At 52.3% G+C, this 21287-nt stretch overlaps 1 pseudogene; it reads right to left on the bottom strand.

Moving 5' to 3' along the window:
• Window positions 1-18814: 18814 nt before the first annotated feature.
• LOC142451262 (small ribosomal subunit protein eS8-like) lies at window positions 18815-19405 on the bottom strand (annotated as a pseudogene).
• Window positions 19406-21287: the final 1882 nt, after the last annotated feature.

The raw sequence follows: 21287 nt of genomic DNA, 5'->3' as shown, positions 1-21287 counted from the left end.
TGTCTGAAGCCTGTCCTTACCATAGAACGTTTAGTGGTGCTGCTGTTTTTCTCTATTGATTTCTTAAGCCTCTCAGGGTTTAAGTCTCACCCAGTCCCACTAGATTCCTGCCAAGCATGTGGTCTATAAGTCAGCAAATAATGGAGACTTGCAATGTTATCCCATCAGAACACGTCCTATGGTTCATTCTAAAGCACGATAGCAAACAAATCATCTCTGTTCCTTCTTACGATAACCCTAGGAGGGGATATTATGTTCCCATTGTACAGGTCAGAGAACTGGGGCTCCAAGAGGGCAAGTCACTTACCTGAAGTCACACAACGAAGAGGGTTGAGCTGGCACCTGGAACCAAATTTGAGGTCTCCAAACTCAAGTAATTGATGGGTACATTCAGGAAGTCACCTTAGAGGGTAAGTCGAAAGAAGGAGTGGGGAGAGAAACACTAGGTGCTTTGCTTCCTGGTGTTTTCACTGCATCCCATGCTCAGGGCTGATAACCCAAAGTAGGGATAGGGACGGGCACAAGAATGCCTTGAAGAGAATTCTTCAGAAAAACCCCAAGGGTGTGTGTGTGTGTTTCTTTTTAAAAATCATTTTATTGGGGGCTCATACAACTCTTATCGCAATCCATCCATCCCTTGTGTCAAGCACATTTGTGCATTTGTTGCCATCATCATTCTTAAAACACTTTCTACTTGAGCCTTGGTATCAGCTCCTCAATTTTCCCCCTCCCTTCCCCACCCTCCCTCCTTCACAAACCCTTGATAATTTATAAATTAATATTACTTTTTCATGTCTTACACTGTTCGACCTCTCCCTTCACCTTCCATTTCCCCTCCTGGTATCATTACTCTCATTATTGGTCTTAAGGGGTTTATCTGTCCTGGATTTCCTGTTTCCAGTTCCTATCTGCACCCATGTACATCCTCTGGTCTAGCCATATTTGTAAGGTAGAATTAGGATCCCGGTAGTCGGGTGTGGGAGGAAACATTAAAGAACTAGAGAAAGTTGTATGTTTCATCGTTGCTATACTACACCCTGACTGGTTCATCTCTTCCCTGAGACCCTTCTGTTAGGGGATGTCCAGTTGCCTGCAGATGGGCTTTGAGTCTCCACTCAGCGCACTCCTTCATTCACAATATTAAGTTTTGTTCTTTGATGCCTGATACCTGGGCCCTTCGGCACCTCGTGATCACACAAGCTGGTGTGCTTCATCCACGTGGGCTTTGTTGCTTCTGGGCTAGATGGTCGCTTGTTTATCTTCAACCCTTCAAGACGCCAGACGCTATATCTTTTGATAGCCATGCACCATCAGCTTTCTTCACCACATTTGCTTATGCACCCACTTTGCCTTCAGTGATCCTGCTGAAAAGCTGAGCATCACGGAATGCCAGGTTATTAGAACAAAGTGTTCTTGCATTGAGGGAGTACTTGAGTGGAGGCCCAATGGCCATCTGCTACCTTAATACTAAACCTATAAATATAGGCACATAGATCTAGTTCCCCATCCTCATATATATATTTGCATATGTACATATCTTTGTCTGGAGCTCTATAAATGCCCTTTGCCTCCTAGTTCTTTCCTCTATTTCCTTTGACTTTCTGCTTGTCTCACTATCATGTTCACCCTTCATTTGGGTTTCAGTAATTCCTCTTAGTTACATTGCCCTTGATCAAGCCCTACCAGGCCTCCTATGGCCTCCTCAGCACTGATTCTGGATCACTTGTTGTTCCCTTGTCCCTGGGTTTGTTAACACCACTTCTTTTCCCCTGCTCCCCCCGCTCCCATGTCCTCCCCAAGACCATTAGTCCCCTTGGTTTCTCCTCCAGGTTGTTTATCCTGCCTATCCTCCCAAATGTATTTTTATTTGTTTTAACGATCCAAAAAAAAGGCCTACTCCATACTGTAAGTTAATATTTTAAATCCAGTTCAATACTAATGATCAGATCTCTTAAAATAATAAAATTTCTGATGTATTTTCTAAATCAAACTGAACATTAAAAAATATAGATTCCCAATAATCAAGGAGACAAACAAAACAACATAGTACATCTAGCTACCAGTTCCAAAAAACAATGGAAACCACCATTTAATTGTTCTCCAGAGCAATTAAGGTAGAGTGGCAAACACTTTTCCATGGAATTATATAAAACAAGAATCCACTAGTTGAGGCCAGAGACAAGTCCTATAGTTTTAGTCCCAAGAGCAGAACCGGTACTTAGGAATTGTGCCTTCTCCCTGGGGATGCCTCGGGATTCCCTGACTTTCCACAGTTCAGGAGAGTGGAATGCCAAGGCCTTGGGAGTTACAGAAGCCACCTACCCTTGTCTGCTCTGTGTTTTGCAGAAGGGCGCCTCCGTTCATGGCCCAAAGGTGAGATCTAAGCTGCTGTGTCACACAGCTCTTTGCCCAGGAAGCCCTGTTTTGAAAGTTGCTTAAGTCACTGAAGACAAAAATGATGGGCTGAAAGGCAAGCCCCACCTAATTCACAAGAAGAAGGTTTTCTAAGAAAATCCGTGTTTGAGGATGGATTTCCATTTGCATCGATAGAGCAGCTCACCGTCAGGCTACACCAGGATAAGGCGGGCGCCGGCCTGGGCAGCGCGGCTGCGGCCATGCAGGGTGACAGGCCATGATTCGGGAGCAGCTGGCTCATGGTTCCCAAGGCAGTACTTAGATAAAATAGCCAAACAGCAGCAGCACCTTTTCATGTTCAAGGAGACTCTCTGACAAAGGGATCTGTCTGAAACCCAACCCACGTCCAGTTGACCTGATCAAGAACCACCCCACGTGTACCAGCTCCCAGTTCCTGGACGTGACTCCAGCCCCGGCAAGCCGCGGGCATAGGGTTTTCAGGGTCTTCTTTTGCAGGCGTGGATCACCCAGGTGTTCTTCCAGTCTCTGGGCGGATTCAGACGCCCCAAGTTTCGGTGAACAGCCAAGCGTGTTAGCAACCTGCCCCACCCAGCGTGGAATACAAACAACAGCTCAAACCCACCACAAAGAAACGTTACTAAAGAAAATTCAAAAATGGTCGCAGCAGTCCAAGGACAGGGAGGTGCCAGAACCTCAACCCGCATTCAGAAGAGGGCAAGGAGTGAGAGTCCTCAATGCTGACGTCAGGAGGAGCTTGGCTGGCAGAAGAGAAGACCCTGAGGGTGTTTACTTATGCTTTATCAACTGTACGAAGGTATGTGACTGGGTGGGTCATAGCGAACGAAGGAGAGCGATGGGCACTCCGGAAGCCTTCACTGCGAGTGGTGAGGCACGTGGACACGTATCAAGAGGCCGTCATTCCACCCAAGCAAGGCAACACTGTAGGCCTCAAAGTCAGGGAAGGCGTGTGTCCAGGTTGTCATGGTCCCATACTTTTCCCAGCTGGATGCTGAGCAAAGCTCTGGCGAAGCTGGACTGCGGGAAGAAACACCAGCATCAGGATTGCAAGAAGGTGAGGAACAGCGTGAGAGATGGAGATGACACGACCTGTCCAGCTACAAGCAAGGGGGACTTGGCAGAGCAGATGAGGAAGATAAAGAACTGCAGCCTTTGATTGATGTGGATTCCGACTCAGTGGACCGAAAACCCAAACCAATACACAACATCATGAAGAATGGACGGGAGACTGAAGTCGTCAGGGATCTCAGTTTGCCTGCCACAGTCAAGGCTCCCAGAGGAGCCGTCTAGAAATCAAATGATCTTCGAGTACTGCATCGGGCAAATCGGCGGCCTAAGACATCTTGCAAGTGCTGAAGAGCAGGGACGCCACTTTCCAACTTTGGTGTGCCTGACTCAAGCTGCGCTCTTTTCAATCACCTCGTCGGCATATGGAAGTGGGACAACGGCTGAAGAAGAAGTGACGTCTTTGCCTCCTGGGGTGGAAGAAGGATATGGAAAGTACTGTTGCCCGCCAGAACAACAAACAAATCTGCCTGAGGACACGGACGGCCACATGCCCTTCAGAAACAAGGACGGTGAGACTGCATCTCGCAGACTTTGGACATGTCAGCAAGGGAGACCAGTCCTTGGAAAAATCACACCGTGCTTGGAAGAAGGAAATGGTCAGCAGAAAAAGAAAAAGGTAAGACCCTAGATGTGAGGGCTGCCCCCAGGCATCCAACAGCACGACCGCGAGGCTGGGCCGGCCCGCACGCTGCCTTCTGCTGGACACGGGTCCGCACGCACCTGACCGCCACACGGCATGTGCAGAAAGGAAGAGCAAGAAAGGGGAGCAGGAAGGCAGGCTATCGCCAAGGAGGTAAATAGATCATGATGAAGACACTATGGAACACCATGAAGCCGCTATACCCACGAGAGATGAACACATCTATTGAAGGATAAATTATTTGGTGAAAAATAAGATAATGTGAATCTGCTCCTATGGCTTTGAAGGATACACGTATGCCTGTGTGTGTGAGTGAGTTAACACATAGAAATGTGCACCCAACTGCTGACAGGGGTCCTGGAGGGATTGTTATGTTTTATTCTGGAAACTATTATTAGAAAATGTTTCCTTGTGAAAAAACAAACAAACAAACAAAAAACAAAACAGAGAAGTCTCCCCCCAAAGGTAATGAAGCTGACAGGAGAGGAGACAGCAGAAACAGAAACCCGACTCCAGAGGGGAGAGAAATTCCGTAGGAAGAGACCGTGAGAACCCCAGTCATTGCCCGTAGGAATTATGGAAAGGGGACGTGTCAAGGTTGCGCCCCGGCTGCTGCCGCCGCCGCCTGTGCGCAGCAGACAGAAACACGGCCGGCCCTGCCCCAGCCTCACACCCGGTGCTATTTTAGGAGTGGGTAGAAACTAGAAATACCACGTTACTCCTGGTAATCACAATGTGCTGGGTCTTGTCTGGAGATCTTAAAACACTTTAAAGGCACACATTTCCCATCCGCCTTGCGAGATAAGCCTGATAACAACGTCATCCACAGTGAAGCTGAGGGCTGCTGGCCACCGGCTACACAACGGATCATTAGAGAGACCTGCATTACAATCCAGTCAGAACCTGCCTGGACTCTAGAACACGTTGCCTCACAAAGCCTTACGACTTTGATTCTGAAAGCCACCTGGCAGAGCAGCTAGTCTGGCTACGTCCTGCTCTTCTCGACTGAAATGTCCCTTCCCCACAGAAGTCCTCCCCGACCTCCCGCGCAGGCTCGTCTGCTTGCCTCTGTCCCCACTCCCAGTGGACCGCAGCCTTTTCCTCCCAAACACGCAGCACTTTGTCACTGGGTTTTCATTGGGGTCTTCTAGGTGTTGGTGAATGGTGTCTCTCCGAAAGATAGGTTCAAGTCCTGACCGCTGGTTCCTGTGAATTTGACCTCACTGGGAACTAGGATCTTTGCAGATGTCAGCTGTAAAGTTAGGATGAGGTCATTCGGGTGGATGCTCATCTCTACTGGTGTCCTTATAAGAAAGGAGAAGAAGAAATCATATCATTGTGAATGAGGGGAGTGGAGACCCAAAGCCCATCTGTAGGCCACTGGACATCTCCTTACAGAAGGGTTTCGGCGAGGAGACGAGCCAGTCAGGGTGCAGGGTAGCAAAGAGGAAACATACAACTTTCCTCTGTTTCCTAAATGCTTCCTCCCCCCTGACTATCATGATACCAATTTTACCTTACAAATCTGGCTAGACCAGAAGATGTACACTGGTACAGATAGGAACTGGAAACACAGGGAACCCAGGGCAGATGATCCCTTCAGGATTAGTAGTGTGAGTGGCGATACCAGGAGGGTGGGGTGGAAAGGGGGAACTGATTACAAGGATCTACATGTGACCTCCTCCCTGGGGGACAGACAACAGAAAAGTGGGTGAAGGGGGACGTCGGACAGAGCAAGACATGACAAAATAATAATTTATAATTTATCAAGGGTTCATGAGGGAGGGGGGAGCGGGGAAGGAGGGGAAAAATGAGGACCTGATACCAGGGGTTTAGGTGGAGAGTGTTTTGAGAATGATGAGGGAAGTGAGTGTACAGATGTGCTTTACATAATTGATGTATGTATGGATTGTGATAAGAGTTGTATGAGCCCCTAATAAAATGATTATTAAAAAATTCACACACACACAAAAGAAGAGAAGAGTAGGGGGAGCAGAAAGCAGTGGCTTCGCAGGGGAAGGACCCCCAGAGCATGGGAGGTGGACCGTAGAGAGTGACACTGCAGGGTGGGCGGGGAGGCACCAAATGAACTGTCTGTAAAAGGTTTATGCTCTGCTTCCAGCAGAACTTTACTATCTTAAATAAAACTGTGTCAGTGTTAGTTACAGCAGCTAAAGTATTTTGTAAGGCTGCTTTATTTTCTGAACTTTCTAATGCACTCTGGCCAGAGCTGTCATTGTTACCCAATTCCAGTGATGCTTCAGGCCACGTGATTCTGTCCCTGTGCACTCCGACTGTGCCCTGCTGCTTCCACTGCTGCCAGTGTTTCCATGGTTACTGATTTTGCCCACCTCTCTGGTGTTGAGCGTCAGTGTTGCGGCAGTGATGATACGCGTTTCAACTTCGAACCTCTATCAATAACTTTTTTTTTTTAGAATAAAGTGGTAATTACAGAGGTTGCCGCTTGGTTATTAAAATGTTGTCACGGGGTTGTGGGGTTGTGATTCGACGTAGGAAGATTGTGCAAAACCATTTTGTGTGTATTCAGATGCTCTAAGAAATGTTGCGTTGGACCCATTTATAAGTACAGCCGTCACATCTGCACTCTATGATTCAAATTGGTGGAAAGATGGCTCTGGTTCGGGAGGAAGTTCACGGGGAGGGTGCGGCACCAGGCATTACCTCACAGGGCAACACCACCCAGCGATGTCTCTGGCAGAAAATCATGTGAAGACAGACCAGGAGAAGACGGGCAGAGGCTGGAAGTCGTCGGCCACAAGACAAGAAATGCTGGGGACTGCCAGAAGCCTTGGTGGCATAGTAGTGACACGTTGGGCTGCTAACCATAAGGCCGGTAGTTCAAAACCACCAGCTACTCCTTGAGAGAAAGACGGGGCTTTCTACTCCTTGAGAGAAAGACGGGGATTTCTACTCCTTGGGAGAAAGACGGAGGTTTCTACTTCCATACAGAGTGACAGTCAGAAACCCACAGGGGCAGGTCTACCCTGTCCTATAGGGTTGCTACCGGGTGGAATTGTCTTGATGGCAGAGAGCAGGATCGTGCCCTAGAGCAGGATCGTCCCCTAGAGCAGGCCCAACTGAAATGCAGTTCTGGCCTCCAGACTCCAGGACAGCGAGCAAATTCGTTTCTGTTGTTGTAGGCCAGCCTGATCTGAGTTGTTTACCAGTGTGGCCCCAACAGGGGAGCACAAAATAGCTGCCACAAGCATCTGTGGGATGAACAAGTGCCGAAGCCAGTCCAGCCTGCACTGTGATTGCCTCTGATGTTCTAAGCAGGTGGGGTTGCCAGGAAGGCTCTCTTGGGAGTGTGTTGGTGGGACGGTGGGTGAGTACTGCAGTCCACAGCCCTGCCCTGTGGTAGGTGTGATTCAGTTAGGAGTTTGGTGAGACAAACGTCTGCCCACACCCAATGCCAGGTGCTGAGGGCGGCAAGCCTGGGGGGTGGAGGTGACGCAGAGGCAGGCCAGAAGGGAGGCTGAGGGGAGGGAGGGGCATCGGTGACTGCACCAGCCATGTGGCCTGGAGAGCCTCAGGGGAACCAGAGAACAAGGAGTGAGGGGTGCGGCCAAGGAGGGGAAGTGTCACCTTCCTCTCTCTCCCCACCTACCTGCCTTGGGCACCTCCACCCTGGGGAAACAATGTCCTGACAAGCCTTCCTGAAGGCCAAGGGGTGCGTTTCCCCGCGTCTCCCTCCCAGTGAGCTTGAAGGAGGGTGTTCCAAATCACTGTTAGGGACTGTTAGTGCACATGTTAGGGTACACTGTTAGGGTGCATAATTTGGCTGAGCCACCAGGGTTGGGGAGCTCCCCCACCTAAGTTAGGGGAAACAATGGCAGCGAGCAGGTGTTTGCCCCCAAGTTCCTCATGGTGGGGGCAGCGGCTCCCAAGACCGGCTCTGTGTGGGAGTCAGCAGGAAGAAGATGCCTCCCAGTGGGCGCAGACCGAATGCAGGAGGGGCCAGGCCGAGGCGCGTGCTCCAGATGGTGACAAGAGAATGTGCGTGTGTCAGAACGGGCAGTCCTGGCTCTGTGTTTCCGTCCTTCCCTCCTCCCACCTTCGTCCCTTCTTAGCCCTCCTCCACAGCATCCATGTGGGAACACATCTGGGGGTGGGGAAGCCCAGAGGGTGGGGTGGCTTCCTCAGCACATAGCTCCTCCGACCCCTCCCCTCCCGCCAGCCCCAAGCCCCTGCCCGCGCATGCATCACCTGGGTCTTCCTTACCTGGCCTGGCTGATTTACCAACAACTCCCGGACAACTTTATATATGAGGTCCACAACTGCTTCCCTGTCTTGAAGGCAATCTAGCCAGCATGATCCTTGAAAGAGCGGATGGGGAAACTTGATCTCATGTGTTGGGAACTCTTATCAGGAGGGACCAGCTTCTGGAAAGGGAAGAAGACCTTCAAGATGGACTGACACAGTGGCACCAACATAACCATTGTGGGGCGGGGCGGGGCCAGAGGGTGTTCTGTCCCATTTTGCGGGCGTCACTATGAGTAGGAACCAACTTGGAGGCACCAGCGGCCACCACCACACTGCCTTCCTGCCACGTTGACCCTCTGCTCCAGCCTTGCTCCCTCGGCCGGCGGCAAGAGGTACAGCCCGACAGCACCCTGGAGAAGCAATAACATCACCCTCTTGACTCCTGACCACTTCTCCTGGGTCTCAGCAGACAGACCCTCGGGGTTCAGGATTCCAAGGGCTATTTATTTATTTAGTCGTTTTACTGGGGGCTCATGCAACTTTTCTCACAATCCGTACAGACATCAATTGTATGAAGCACATTTGTACATTCGTTACCCTCCTCATTCTCAAAACATTTGCTTTCCACGTAAGCCCTTGGCATCAGCTCCTCATTTCCCCCCTCCCTCCCTGCTCCCCAAGTTTTTTTTTTTTTATGCCTCAGACGGTTCAGCCAGGAACTGTCCCTTGATTTTGTGGATTTCACATCAGAGACATGTTGTCAGACAAGGAAGCCTAAGAGCACCATGAGCGAGACTGGGCAAATGGACTACTGCCCTCCTCTGGAGGCAATTGGAAATGCCCCAGCCTCGGCAGCCCCACCCCGGCCTGGGGGTGTTCGTCTACGGAAGAGTCTTTCCTGAGTTACTGATGAAACATCAGATCACAGCGCTGTTGGACATCCCAGAACCAAGCATCCCACTTATCACCCAACAGGTAAGGGAATGGGGTCAGGTCTCAAGAAACGTACGTTTTCTCAAAAAAAACAACACATGGCCCCAATGAAAGCAGCAGGACATGCAACCAGAAACCAGGGAGGGTGGAGCGAAGTCACCCCAGGGCTTAAGGGGAGTGGGTGTGTGTCCCAGGGGAAGAAAGACTCGGAGCAGGGCCGTTCTTGAATGGCCTGCTGATTCTAAGCCCTGGCAATCTCCTCTTGGAGGGTGAGGACCCCCTCTGGGATTCTGGTCACCCTCCTGGTGTCCTTTTGACCACTTAACAGGCCCTGGCATCTCTTATACCACTATTGCATGCCCTGCTCTCTGGAGCTTCCTGCTGTGGCCTGCCAGCCCTGAAGCTCAGTTCACTTGCTTGTCTCCCAGTGCCCCACCAGATGCCACGCCCCCGTGGTGAGGACTGATGGGGGTGGGGTGGGGGTGGGGGCGGGAGTGGAAGGGGGGCCTGGGGGGCAGGAAGAAATTGGCAGCTCCATAGGGCTGTCTTTTTCTTTCATTATTTTTAACTTGTCGGTGAAGTAGAACACACACACGGGAAAGCATACCAAATAAACTTTTATATTACAACTCATCCCAACCGTGACTCAAAAAACCCAAACAAACTCACTGCCGTCCAGGTGATGTCTGCTCACAGTGGCCCCATAGCACAGGGCAGGCTGCCCCTGTGGGTTTCTGAGACCGGCACTCTTTACAGGAGTAGAAAGCCCGTCTTTCTCCCACAGTGACTGGTGCTTTCAAAATGTTGACCTTGCAGATCAAAGCCCTCCTCGTAACCACTGTGCTCTTACCAGTCAGTGATAGTTGCCCAGCCTGATGTATTAATCAGCGGTACTGAATTGGATGTGCAAAATATGTCGCCATGGCAAAGATCTCGTGTGTGTGTGTGTGTGTGTGTGTGTGTGTGTGTGTGTAAAAATTTTAAAACGGGTGAAGAACACACAGCTTTCTCTCAGGCACCGCCAGCCTATGTCCAGCCTCGGGAGGAGCCCCTTGCAGCGCACATGATGTGACAAGGTGGTTCAGGGTGAAGGTCGGGGCTAGCTCAAACCTGGGGGTGGGGGGTGGCAGGGGGGTTGCTCTGGCTGTGGTTATGTCAAGAAAGGGGCTGAAATCTTACTGAGGTTCCAGCTCTTCCTGAGGAAAGGGGTGGTGGAGCTAGTTAATTGGGAGGGGGGGGAGGGGAGAGGGAGGGAAGGGGGAGGGGAGAGGAGGGGAGGGGAGGGTGGGCAGGGACTAGCTAGCTTTCAGATCCGGAGCTGTTCCAGGAAACAAGTGAAACCCTCAGCTCCCTGGAGGGCCTGGGGCGCAAACGTGTGCATCTCTGCCTCCTTCCCAGCAGCTGTTCCAGGGAGGCCGCAGCCCTGCCTTCTCTGCTGCCTCCCCCAGCCCCCAGCTCCAGCCTCAGGAAGTGGGGCCGCTGAGACTCTCCCCTCCAGTCTCGCCTCCCGCCGAGAGTGTCCTCTGCTCCAGCATTTCCTGGCCTAATTAAGCTGGGTAATGAGTAGCTAAGAGGGAGGGGATAAAAGCCCTAGGCGGCTTAGAGCTGGGACGGTTTATGACAGGGGCGTCCGCAGCTGGTGACACTCTGTGAGAAAGTTATTTCTCATAACCCTGGGAAGTGACATGCCCTTTACGCAGCAGAGTGAGCCCTGCAGGTGAGTAAGCTCAGGCAATGTTTCCTCTGGAGGGTCCTGGCTCTGGGGTCCTGAGAGATGATTGGGGGGGGGGGCACTGGTGGTCAGGATGAAGGGGTTTGATTGGAGGTGGAGAGCAGTCATGTGAGAATGCCCAGAGCTTATGCTGAAGCAGGGGTGTCCTGGGTGACCACGTGTGACTCCCCAGGGCTTGGCGGTGGTTTCTGTAAGCAAGTCCAGGCCAGAACAGGGACAGCTGAGCTGGAGACACCGATCCCGGCTGCCTTCTAAGCTAAGGTTCTCTGCTAAAAACTGTGCCTTGGAAAACTTCAGGTGCTTGACTAGCCAGAAATGGGGCATGGGAGTCAGGCTATGGACCCCAGGGCCCAACGTGACCACCCCCTGCTCTGTCTCAGGACCCCAAGCCCCTGCTCCATTCTGCAGCCACCACCTCTGCACCCACCCTCCTTTTTGCTTCTGCCCTTGTTTGTCAGTTGATGTTTTTAATAGATAATCACTTTGCACAATTCCTACATGGAAGAGCTTTTAGTGGGGGTCTGGAATTTAGCACCTGCCCCATCACTAAGTCCCTGAGGGAAGGAGCGTAGGTGGCAAGAGCAGTTTTCAATTGGCTGCTACCCTAAAAGTTGGTAGTTTGAGTCCACCCAAAGGCTTCACGAAGCCTATGGATTGCCTGTAGCAATCGGCTTCTGCGTTAGTCTGGATTTGACTGGAGAAACAAATTCATGGACACTTACATGTGTATAAGAAAGAGCTTTATAGACAAGAGCAATTGAATATTGAGAAAACAGCCCAGCCCAGATCAAGTCCTTAAGTCCGATATTAGCCCATGTGTCCGATACCAATCAATAAAGTCCTCTTCAGACTCACGAAACACATGCAATGATGCCGAATGCAGGAAGATCACAGGCCAGTGGGTGGAAAGTCCTGCAGATCCAGTGGCAGTGGCAGCATCTCAGCGCTGGCAAGGGTCTCCATGTGGCTCCTCCAGCTCCAGGGCTCTAGCGTAGCTCAATGTCTCACAGGGAGTTTATGTGTGTCCTGCCTCCAGTGAGCTACTTATTTCCATAGTGCTTCTACATGAGGTCATCAAACTGTGACCTGATTGATGGGCTAAACTCCACCCCTTCACTCTTAAGTCTCAAATTGACACCAGATTATGTCACTACCACAACTTCCATAAAGATTATAAGTAACAAGGGGCTTAAGTGGAGAGCAAATGCTTTGAAAATGATGAGGGCAAAGAATGTAGGATGTGCTTTATGCAATTGATGTATGTATATGTGTGGATTGTGATAAGAGTTATATGAGCCCCTAATAAAATGTAAAAAAAAACCCAAGAAAGAGGATAAAAAAAAAAGATGATAGGTAAGAGCATTAAAAGGTTATTTTTAAAGACAGATATGGCCAAGCATACCATGTGCAGCAGTTCTACTTTATCACGCTGGGGGTCACTGGGAGGCCAGAGCCAACTCAATGACCGCTAAGTCCCTGAGTGGACTTGGAAAGATCTAGCAGCCATATTCCTGCCTAGGAAGTGAGAGTAACCCATGATTTATGAACCCGTGATGTCTACCTGTCTGTGTGGTTGCGTGGGAGAAAGATGAGGCTTTCTATTTCTGTGGAGCTCTACCGCCCCAGAAACCCACAGGGCAGGTCTACCCTGTCTTATGGGGTCGCTATGAGTCAGCATCGGCTCGGCGGTGTGGGTGGGGTTTTTTGAGTTTGGTGTGGTTAAGCATGCAGCTGCTAACCGAAACATCAGCGAGTCCCCCCACCAGCCACTCCACAGGAGGAAGATGCAGCCGTCTTCTTCGATAGACTCACAGCCTTGAAAAGCCCTCTGGGCAGGTCCCCGCTGTCCTGGAGGACTGCTGTGAGCCGGAATCAACGCGCGGCAAAGAGTGTGAGTTGCTTTCTTGTTATGGAATGGTGGGAAAGGCCAAAAGGGCTCCATATCCCCCAGGGTTTCCAAATGAAGGCATCCAATGGTGTATATGGTGACACCAAAGGACCAAGTTTCCAGATTAACCTGCAAGAGAGCTGTCTATAGCCAAACCCAAAAGAACAAACCCACCACCATCGAATTGATTCTGAGGGTATCTGAGACTCAGTCTTCACATAAGCAGACAGCCTCCCCCACCTTTCTCCCAACCCCAACCCCACCTGTCCTAGCGTCCTCTCTATCCAGTGTGTGTGTTTATTACTGATCAGGAAAGTAAGTAGCCACGCGCGACCCTATTTTGATCTCTTCTGATTTTTGGAACCTGATTTCCTCTGAGGCGCTCTTGATAGTTGGACAAGGGCAGTCAGGAGAGTGATGTGATCTCCCTCTCTCTCTCCCCGTCTCTCTCCCGTCTCCTCTCCCCTCTGCTGTCCTCCCAGTAGTCTGTTCTCTATCCTCCTGCTTCCTTTCCTAAAGCAGGAGACCGCCCGCAGATCAGCAGTAACTTGGTCCTTCCTGTTTTCTCCTGCGCGGCAGCACCACTGAGAGAAGACCTGGTTGCCAGATGCCTGGCCAACGAGCACTCATGGGAACTGCCCCTCTGCTCAGCAGCCCAGGCTCGCAGCCTTCTGGGAGGCTGGGGGCCTGTCTCTGGGGCCGCTGTCTGAAGTCAGACCTGGGAGGATCCTACCCCAGAGAGGGGGCAGCCGTGGCAGCCGTGGCGGCGCCGACTCCTTGCCCTGCCCATCGTCCTGCTGAGCAGCTGGTGGCAGGAGCCCCTGGCATCACCCTGTGGCAGCTGGACGGGCCAGGGGAGCCAAGGCACTCTGGCTGTGCGTAATCCGGCTAAAAGGAGGGGGAGAAAGGACACAGAAAACAGAAACCTGATATTTTCATCCAGAGAGCCTTCGCTCAGCGAGGCAGGGGGAGAAGAGAGAGAGAGAGAGAGAGAGAGAGAGAGAGAGAGAGAGAGAGAGAGAATATAGGAAGGAAGGAAGGAAGGAAGGAAGGAAGGAAGGAAGGAAGGAAGGAAGGAAGGAAGGAAGGAAGGAAGGAAGGAAGGAAGGAAGGAAGGTGTGTGTGAGAAACCGCTCAGAGTCCCAAGGGTCTGCCCTGAGCAGAGGTACAACGCGAGTACCCCGTGGATCATATGCCTGTGTCCTCTGCGCCTGTCCTTGGCCTGAGACTGACACTCTGCAAGAGCCAGGAGACATGGGACTCCCAGTGGGGAGAGCAGCGGCGCTCGGCAGTCTGGCTGCCCTCCAGTCCTGTGGAAGGGCACAGGGCACACATGAACGCTGGGGAGGGGGGAGGGGAGGGCTAGGAGGCCTGCCACACAGGCCAGTAAGCGGCAGCTCTTCCCTGGGAAGCCGCCCTGCTCCCCTGTGTGGGCAGACAGGCTCCTAACTCCAGCCCAGCTTTGGAAGGGTGGGGCAGCTCCAGGTGGTTCAACCGCAAGGAGGCCCTCAGGTACTTACTGGTCTGACACCACAGATAATCAGGGAGGCTGCTTTCTGGGCACAGATGACAAAGTGTTTGTCCTTGAAGTATACTCGGCCATCTGGTCGGGGCACCAAGGCATTCAGCCAAAGCAATTAGTGAACGACATACAAAGACGTCCACTCCAGAGCCGAGGGTGTGATGCAGTCAGTGGTCTGACAGGTCAGCGCAGGCGTCATTCTGGGAGGCGAAGCGGTCCCTGACGTCACTCTCTGAGGCCGTGGTGGCGATGCCTTGGGCTCTTCCTGTGTGCCAGGCCCTGGGGCTACTGCCCTGTACTGACCGCCCTGGTGGGGATGACCTGGTGGTGGAGCCCGGTGTTGTTCTCACCTAGACGCTCTGGCACTCGCTGTGCGTCCGGAATACGTGGCACAGCTGCATAAATCCCAAATCCCAGACAAGGCTGAGGTCGTGACACCAGAAAAATCTAGACCCCAAATCCAGTTGCAAGAACAGAGAGTGAAAATTGCCCCTGAGCCAGCAATGGGGGAAACAGTGTGTTTCATAAAGGGGAGACCGCCCAGGCAGTGCTCAATGCCAGGGGAGGCTGAAGCTCCCTGGAGGGACCTCAGAAGCAAGGCCTGGCGATCTGCTTGTGAGAAATAGCGACTGAAAAAGCCTGTGGAGAATCTCACACGCAGGGGGTCGCCCGCTAGGAAGGTGACTGGTGTCAGATGTGATAAAGAGGCAGCATTTCCCATGTGGGTCCCTTCTTGCAGGCCCTGCGCTTCAGCCTGGGGGCCCTGGTGGTGTGGTGGTGACACGTTTGGACTGTGGACCACAAGGCCAGCAGGTCAAAGCCACCTAGCTGTCTCTAGGGAGGAAGACAGGGTGTCCTACTCCTTCAAGAGTTGCTGTCTCGGGAACCCACAAAGGCAGTTCCACTCTGTCCTATCGCTCAACGTTGAGTGAGGTTTTCCTTCTGCGGGCTCTTTCACGCATGTCCTGCCCCCAGCCCAATGCCCTGCCTCCTGAGCCTGCACACCCCATTGGCCATCTTCAGGAGCCAGCCAATCTTCTGGGCCCCGGTTCCTGGTCTGACGCTGCGGTCAGGGACAGATACTTTGCGTGTGACGTTGTCACTTGAATCTGCCTCTGTCACATGCTCTCAAGACACTGCCGCTATACTGGTCTCTTTTCCTTTTTATTCACAAGCATGGGGGTTCTTAGGGAAGTAACGGCTTACAGTTCAGGATCAGCAATTACTCGGGGTACAGGTGTCGCATCAGGACAGCCTCTGCTCAGCCTGCCTGCGCCACGGGCTTCTCCGTAACCCTCCACCTTCCTCACGCCGCGACCCTTTCAGACAGCTCCTCACGTGGTGGTGACCCCCCAACCATAACATTATTTTTGTTGCTACTTCGTCACTGCTATTTTGCTACGGTTATGAATCGGGTGACCCCTGTGAAAGGGTCATTGACCCCCCTAAAGGGGTCGCAATCCACTGGTTGAGAACCGCTGGCCTGTGTTACCAAGCCGTTCTACCCTTGCTTAGAAGCCCATCACAAAGGGCCTCAACTGTAGCTCGGTGGCCCTTCTTTCTGGGCTGTATGAACAGGAGTCTGTCTCTCCTCTCGGTTCCCAGGCTCCGGCTCAGGGTCTGGTGCTAGGAACCAGTAAAGACTGGCTGCTAACAATTACGTTGCTCCTAATGAGGTGCCAAGAACCGTGCTAATTGTATGATCTCATTTAACCTTCACAACAATCTTATGTCATAGGTACATTATCATGCCCATTTGGCAGATGGAGAAGCTGAGATTAAGTGACTTTCCCAAGGGTTGGTAGTCATTGCTGGAGCCAGCCTTCCAACCCGTGTCAGCCCAACTTCAAAGCCAGTGGCAAGAAGGAGACCTTTTTGATGTATGTACCTCTTCCTGGACTTACTTGTATCTCTTTGGTGAAATCGTGAGCCCTGGCTGAGAAGGGGGAGGGCTTGCACATGTGTACGGTCGGTTGACCCTGAAGCTGTAAAGGGCAGGGGGCTGGAATCCTGCACAGTGGAAAACCCGGGTGTAGCTTACAGTGAACCCCTGAACAACGCAGGTTGAATGGCACATCGCACAGGTTCTTCTGCTGCGATTGCTGGGAGCTCCAGGGCTGGGAGGGCCCCCTGCAAACGAGGGTGCCGTGGTCCTCTCCCCGGGGACCGAGGCAGACGCTCCCTCAGAGAGGAAGGGCACCGCACCTCGCTTTAAGCGGACCCTCACAGCGCCTGCAATCCTGGCTATGGCAGCAGGAGGAGGCCATCCCACCCATGAGGACCACCTGCTTAGCAACAGAGGTAGAGAATTATGCCAGCGGCCCACCTGCGGTGAAGGCTTCACAATGCCTCCTTCAGGAGGATGGCGGGAACAGGTGTTAGAACTTAAAGGCGCCTTAGCACTGTTCTCACCCAACGCCATAGTGTGCAGGCAGAGAACTAGTCCCAGCACTGAATCGGCCATGCAGCTCCTTAGGGACTCCCACTGCCCTCAGTAATTTTCCACGTTTATATCAAAATCTATCCAGGCGGCAAGCGGGAGGCGCAGACGGTGAGACCTAGAGCAGAAGTGAGGCACTCCCTCCCACCGGGCAGTGCTTCTAGGGAAGGAGTCACGGAGCCACAGGCCCAGGGCTTCCTGACAGCCTGTTCTAGAAGGCACACTGTGCCCCCCCCCCTCCACATCCACCATATTTGTTGGAGAAGCCGCTCCTCCCCTTCTCGGCTCTCACATCTCCCTTCTCAGGGGCTGCCGCGGCTTTCTTGCACGAATCCGTCAGCCTGTAACGTTCTGGGAAAGGAACCCTGGTGTCACAGCGGGTGAAGCATAAGGTTGCCAACCCAGAGGTCAGCGGTTTGAACCTCACAACCCACGGGAGGAAGATGAGGCCATCGGTTCCTGCAGAGACATCCTGTCTGGGAAACTCCGTGGGCAGTTCTGCTCTGTCCCATGGGGTGGTGGTGAGTCAGGGTGGACTCAGGGCAATGAGTAATATGCTGTGTCTTGTAGAACAAGACAATGTTCTATTGATTCAGACCTCTCAAAGTGTGTGTGTGTGTGTGTCTGTGTGTCTGTGTGTGTGTGTGTGCTCCTAGCTCACTTGTGGCTCTCAACCAGGGCTGACTGGCCCCCAGGGGCCATTGGGCTGTGTCTGGAGGCATGATTGCCCCACCTGGAGAGTCAATGTGATGCTGCTCAACACCCACAGTGCACAGGACAGCCCAGCACACCAGAGCATTATCGGGCCTGACATGTCAATAGTACCAAGGAGAAGATGCCACGCTCAACGGATACACTCACCCAAAACCAAACAAACCCACTGCTCATGAAGCCATTCCAACTCAGAGTGACCTTCTATAACGTTTCTGAGGCTGTAAATTTTTATAGGAGCAGACAGTCTCGTTTTTCTCCGATGGAGCAGCGGGTGGTTTGGAACCTCCAACCTTGTGGCTAGCAGTGCAGTGCTTACCTGATGGTGTCACCAAGGCACCTTTCACAACACAGACAGAAGGGAAGAATCCCTGTCCACCATGTTCCTGCTGGGGGAGAAGCTCTCAGCTGCCCCCCCCCTCAGCCCACCTCCCCACCATTTAGTGGGTCCACATGTCCTTCCTCACCTCAGCCACAAGCGTACCCTCTGCTTGTGCCAACTTCACTGTTATTGTTAGGCGCCGTGGAGTCTGTCCCAGCCCACAGCGCCCTGTGCACAGTAGAGGGAAACTCTGCCCGTCTGCACTGTCCCCGCAGTTGTTCTCACGTCTGGGCCCATTGTTGCTGCCATGGCATCTACCATCTTCTTGAGAGCCTTCGTCTCTTTCCCTGCCCCTCTACTTTCCCAAGCCTGATGTCCTTCTCCAGGGACTGGTCTCTCCGACAACATGTCCAACATCAACTGTGCGTTTGCTGTTTCCTTTCTTGGTGCCCAAAGGGGAACATGTAAGGCCTGGTATGATGGTATTTTCAGCATGTGTCACTTAAGGTCACAAGATGGTCTGGGAAGCAGGACGTCATGTGATTTGGACATTGCAAGCACTTTGTTATAGATCAGCAGTCCCCGGATTACAAGCAAACTCCTTTCCTAAATCTGCTTTGAGTGAATTGTTCTTAACAGGGAGGTGTGACGCATATCTAACATTGGTTATTCAAATATTTACCTAAGTATAGAACATACATTTCTATGCATAAAGACACACCTCTGGATGTACCGAAAGCATCTTTAGCATGAGAATAAAGTAATATAATAATGTTTTGACATCACGTTGCAAAATCTCACCCACTTCACTTGTTATTGCGGCTCATTATATGTAGCTTAGATTATTATTTTTTACTTTGTTCAAATATTTTTTGCTTCTGAGGTCGTCTTACACCAGCAATTTCAGTTCTTTTTTTTTTTTTACATGTGCTGGGAAGGTTTATTTGCCCTTTCAAGCTTTGATTTTCCTCAGATAAAACCCCAGCTCCTTCCCTGTAGCACAGAGCCTCCTGCTCAGCCAGCCCGGCCTGGCCTTGAAGCGACACAGGCAAGAAGCTTCCCTGCTGAAACGGCTCCCCCCTAAGACTGCTGATTTTTGCGTTCTTTCTCTGTTCATCATATTTCTTCTGCGTTTTCTCGGATCTCTTTTTATTTATTAGCTCTTCCTCTTCAGGAGTCAGTTTACCCCCCTCCTTCCAGCCCAGGGGCCGTGCCTAGTTGGGACACTGGTGGTACGGTGTGCCACTGTGCCATCCATGAGCATGATGCGGTTCTTCACCAGGGTCTTGGTCCAACCAGCTCATGGTTGGAGGTGTTGCAGACGACATCCATGATTCTTGGTTTTCGGGCACCACACTCGGAGCCCCAGGAGAATTTCCCCACGTCCAGTCTCGGGGGCCTGGACTTGTTGCCTCCTCTCATACTCACTGTGTGGGTGCAGCGGGGGCCGATCTTAGCGTTGGCAGTGGTGGGGCTTTCTCTTGCCCCGGGTCTTGCGACGCTTGTGCCAGTTTTACTGAGAGATGCCCATCGCTCGGCGCTGGCTGGAAAGAGCCAAGTTGGGTTTCTTGACTGGTGACGTTTTTTTCATACAATCCACACCTTTGTTCTCTGCCTTCATGTTCATTGTTTCCTCTGACCTGCCTTGAGGTTCTGTGAGGAAGGGTTTGCCTTCAGGAGTGCTTGTGAGTGAGCTGCTCTCTGGCTGATCCTCATTGTTTCCCAAAGCATTTGTAGTTCACTCATTTGCATAGGTCATCCTTTCTCTGTGCTTTGTTCCCCTCCCCCCCCCCCCCCCCCGTGAGGTTTTCCATTCAGTATTTAAGATCTGAACTGTTGACTACATGACTGACATTCACTTCATGTCACATGAAGCTAACTTGGAGTGTAATTTCCCGGGAGACTGATATGCTGTCCGCTGGGTGAACCGTATGCATCCTCAGGCTCCCTGCCCTCTGGTAGATTCCAAGCTCCTAGCCCCCTAGCCATCCAAACCAACCAAACTCACTGCCACTGAGTCAATGCTGCGTTCCTGAGCCTGTAACTTTATGGGAGGAGAAAGCCCAGTCTTTCTCCCACGGAGCTGCTGGTGGTTTTGAACTGCGGACCATGCGGATTGCAAAGGCAAGTCATTCTTATACAGTGGCATTGCTTGCTCCCTACTTGGTCTCACAAGATGCTCCCCGGAGGTTAGTTGCTATAGAAAGGGCAGTGAAGGATTAGATAGTGCCCAGATATTAAAAATGATGGTGTCTGGTGTGCCTTCTTGGTCAGAGGGTCTTGCCTGAGCTTCGCAGCCCTGAGAGGAGGCTACAGGAGCCCACCGTGAAGCTCTAAGTTGCGAAGAAACCCTGTAGGGTAGCTTCACCTGCCAGTTCATTGCACACAAGTCCCTTCCCTGGGACACCACGCTCACCACTCCGGGTTCCCCTGGTGTCTGCCCCCACCAAAGAGCCCTCAGCAATGCCAACCGGGGACACGGGGGACTTATTAAGCGCCACCGACTCAGGGCTTCTGACTACGCCAACCAGAATCTGTTGTGACAACCTTTCGTTTGTTCTGTTCGCAAGGGCACAGGGTGTGCGCGCACAGGTGTGCGGTGGGAGTGTGCTCCGGGGGAGGCCTTCGCTCCAGGGTTTATGAAGCCGGCCCCTCCTGGCTTCTCCTGCTCCGATGTACCCCTTCCTCCCGGCGTTCGTTCCTGGGTCTGGTAAGAGGGGCCCTGGGCCATGTGGCTAGACACTCCCTGGCCCCAGAACTGGCCGATGCCATCAACTCTCTTTCCTGGGGGGCTCCCTGGAGCTCCACGTCAGTCTTACTTTCAGAAAACACAGCGGTTTTGTTTGAAATGGCTCTGGGAGGCGGGAGAGCCCAGGGCTCTGCACACGCGTCCCTCATTTGCCATTGGTGGGGAGCTGCCTGGGGTGGGGGGTGCAGGGGAGTCGGGCCTGGGAGGAGAGAGAGTAGGCTGCAGCTGCTGCTGCTGAGAAGTTTGGCTTCAGGGAGGGAAATGGGGGTGGGGGGGGTGGCGAATGCTAGGGAGAAGGGGTGGGACTTGGGGACGGGGTGGTGTCATGGGGGAGGAGGGAGCAGGTGGTGGCTTGTTTATCTGCTCAGCTGTTTTGTGTCCAGGAGCCTAAGAGAGAGACAGAAGCAGCTGGGAGGAGAAAAGCAACGCGGCCAGGGGCCCTATTGGTCCTCTGCCTTAGCCACAGGTCCTGAAACCAAAGCGAAACCACCAGAGAGCGATTCATCTGGGGATAGCCCTCCCTTCCCCTACCCAGAAGGGTTTCTTTGGGGCCCATATGCTAGTTTCTGCCAGGCAAACACCCTGGCAATGCCCACCTCGCCTTGTGCAGGGGTGCTGATTGGGCAGGCCTCCCCCGCTGGGTTAATACTGGCACAAACCCCTG

Source organism: Tenrec ecaudatus, chromosome 6 (genome assembly GCF_050624435.1).
Source record: "Tenrec ecaudatus isolate mTenEca1 chromosome 6, mTenEca1.hap1, whole genome shotgun sequence".
NCBI classification, from domain to species: domain Eukaryota; kingdom Metazoa; phylum Chordata; class Mammalia; order Afrosoricida; family Tenrecidae; genus Tenrec; species Tenrec ecaudatus.
This window is presented reverse-complemented; position numbering and strand designations above follow the sequence as displayed.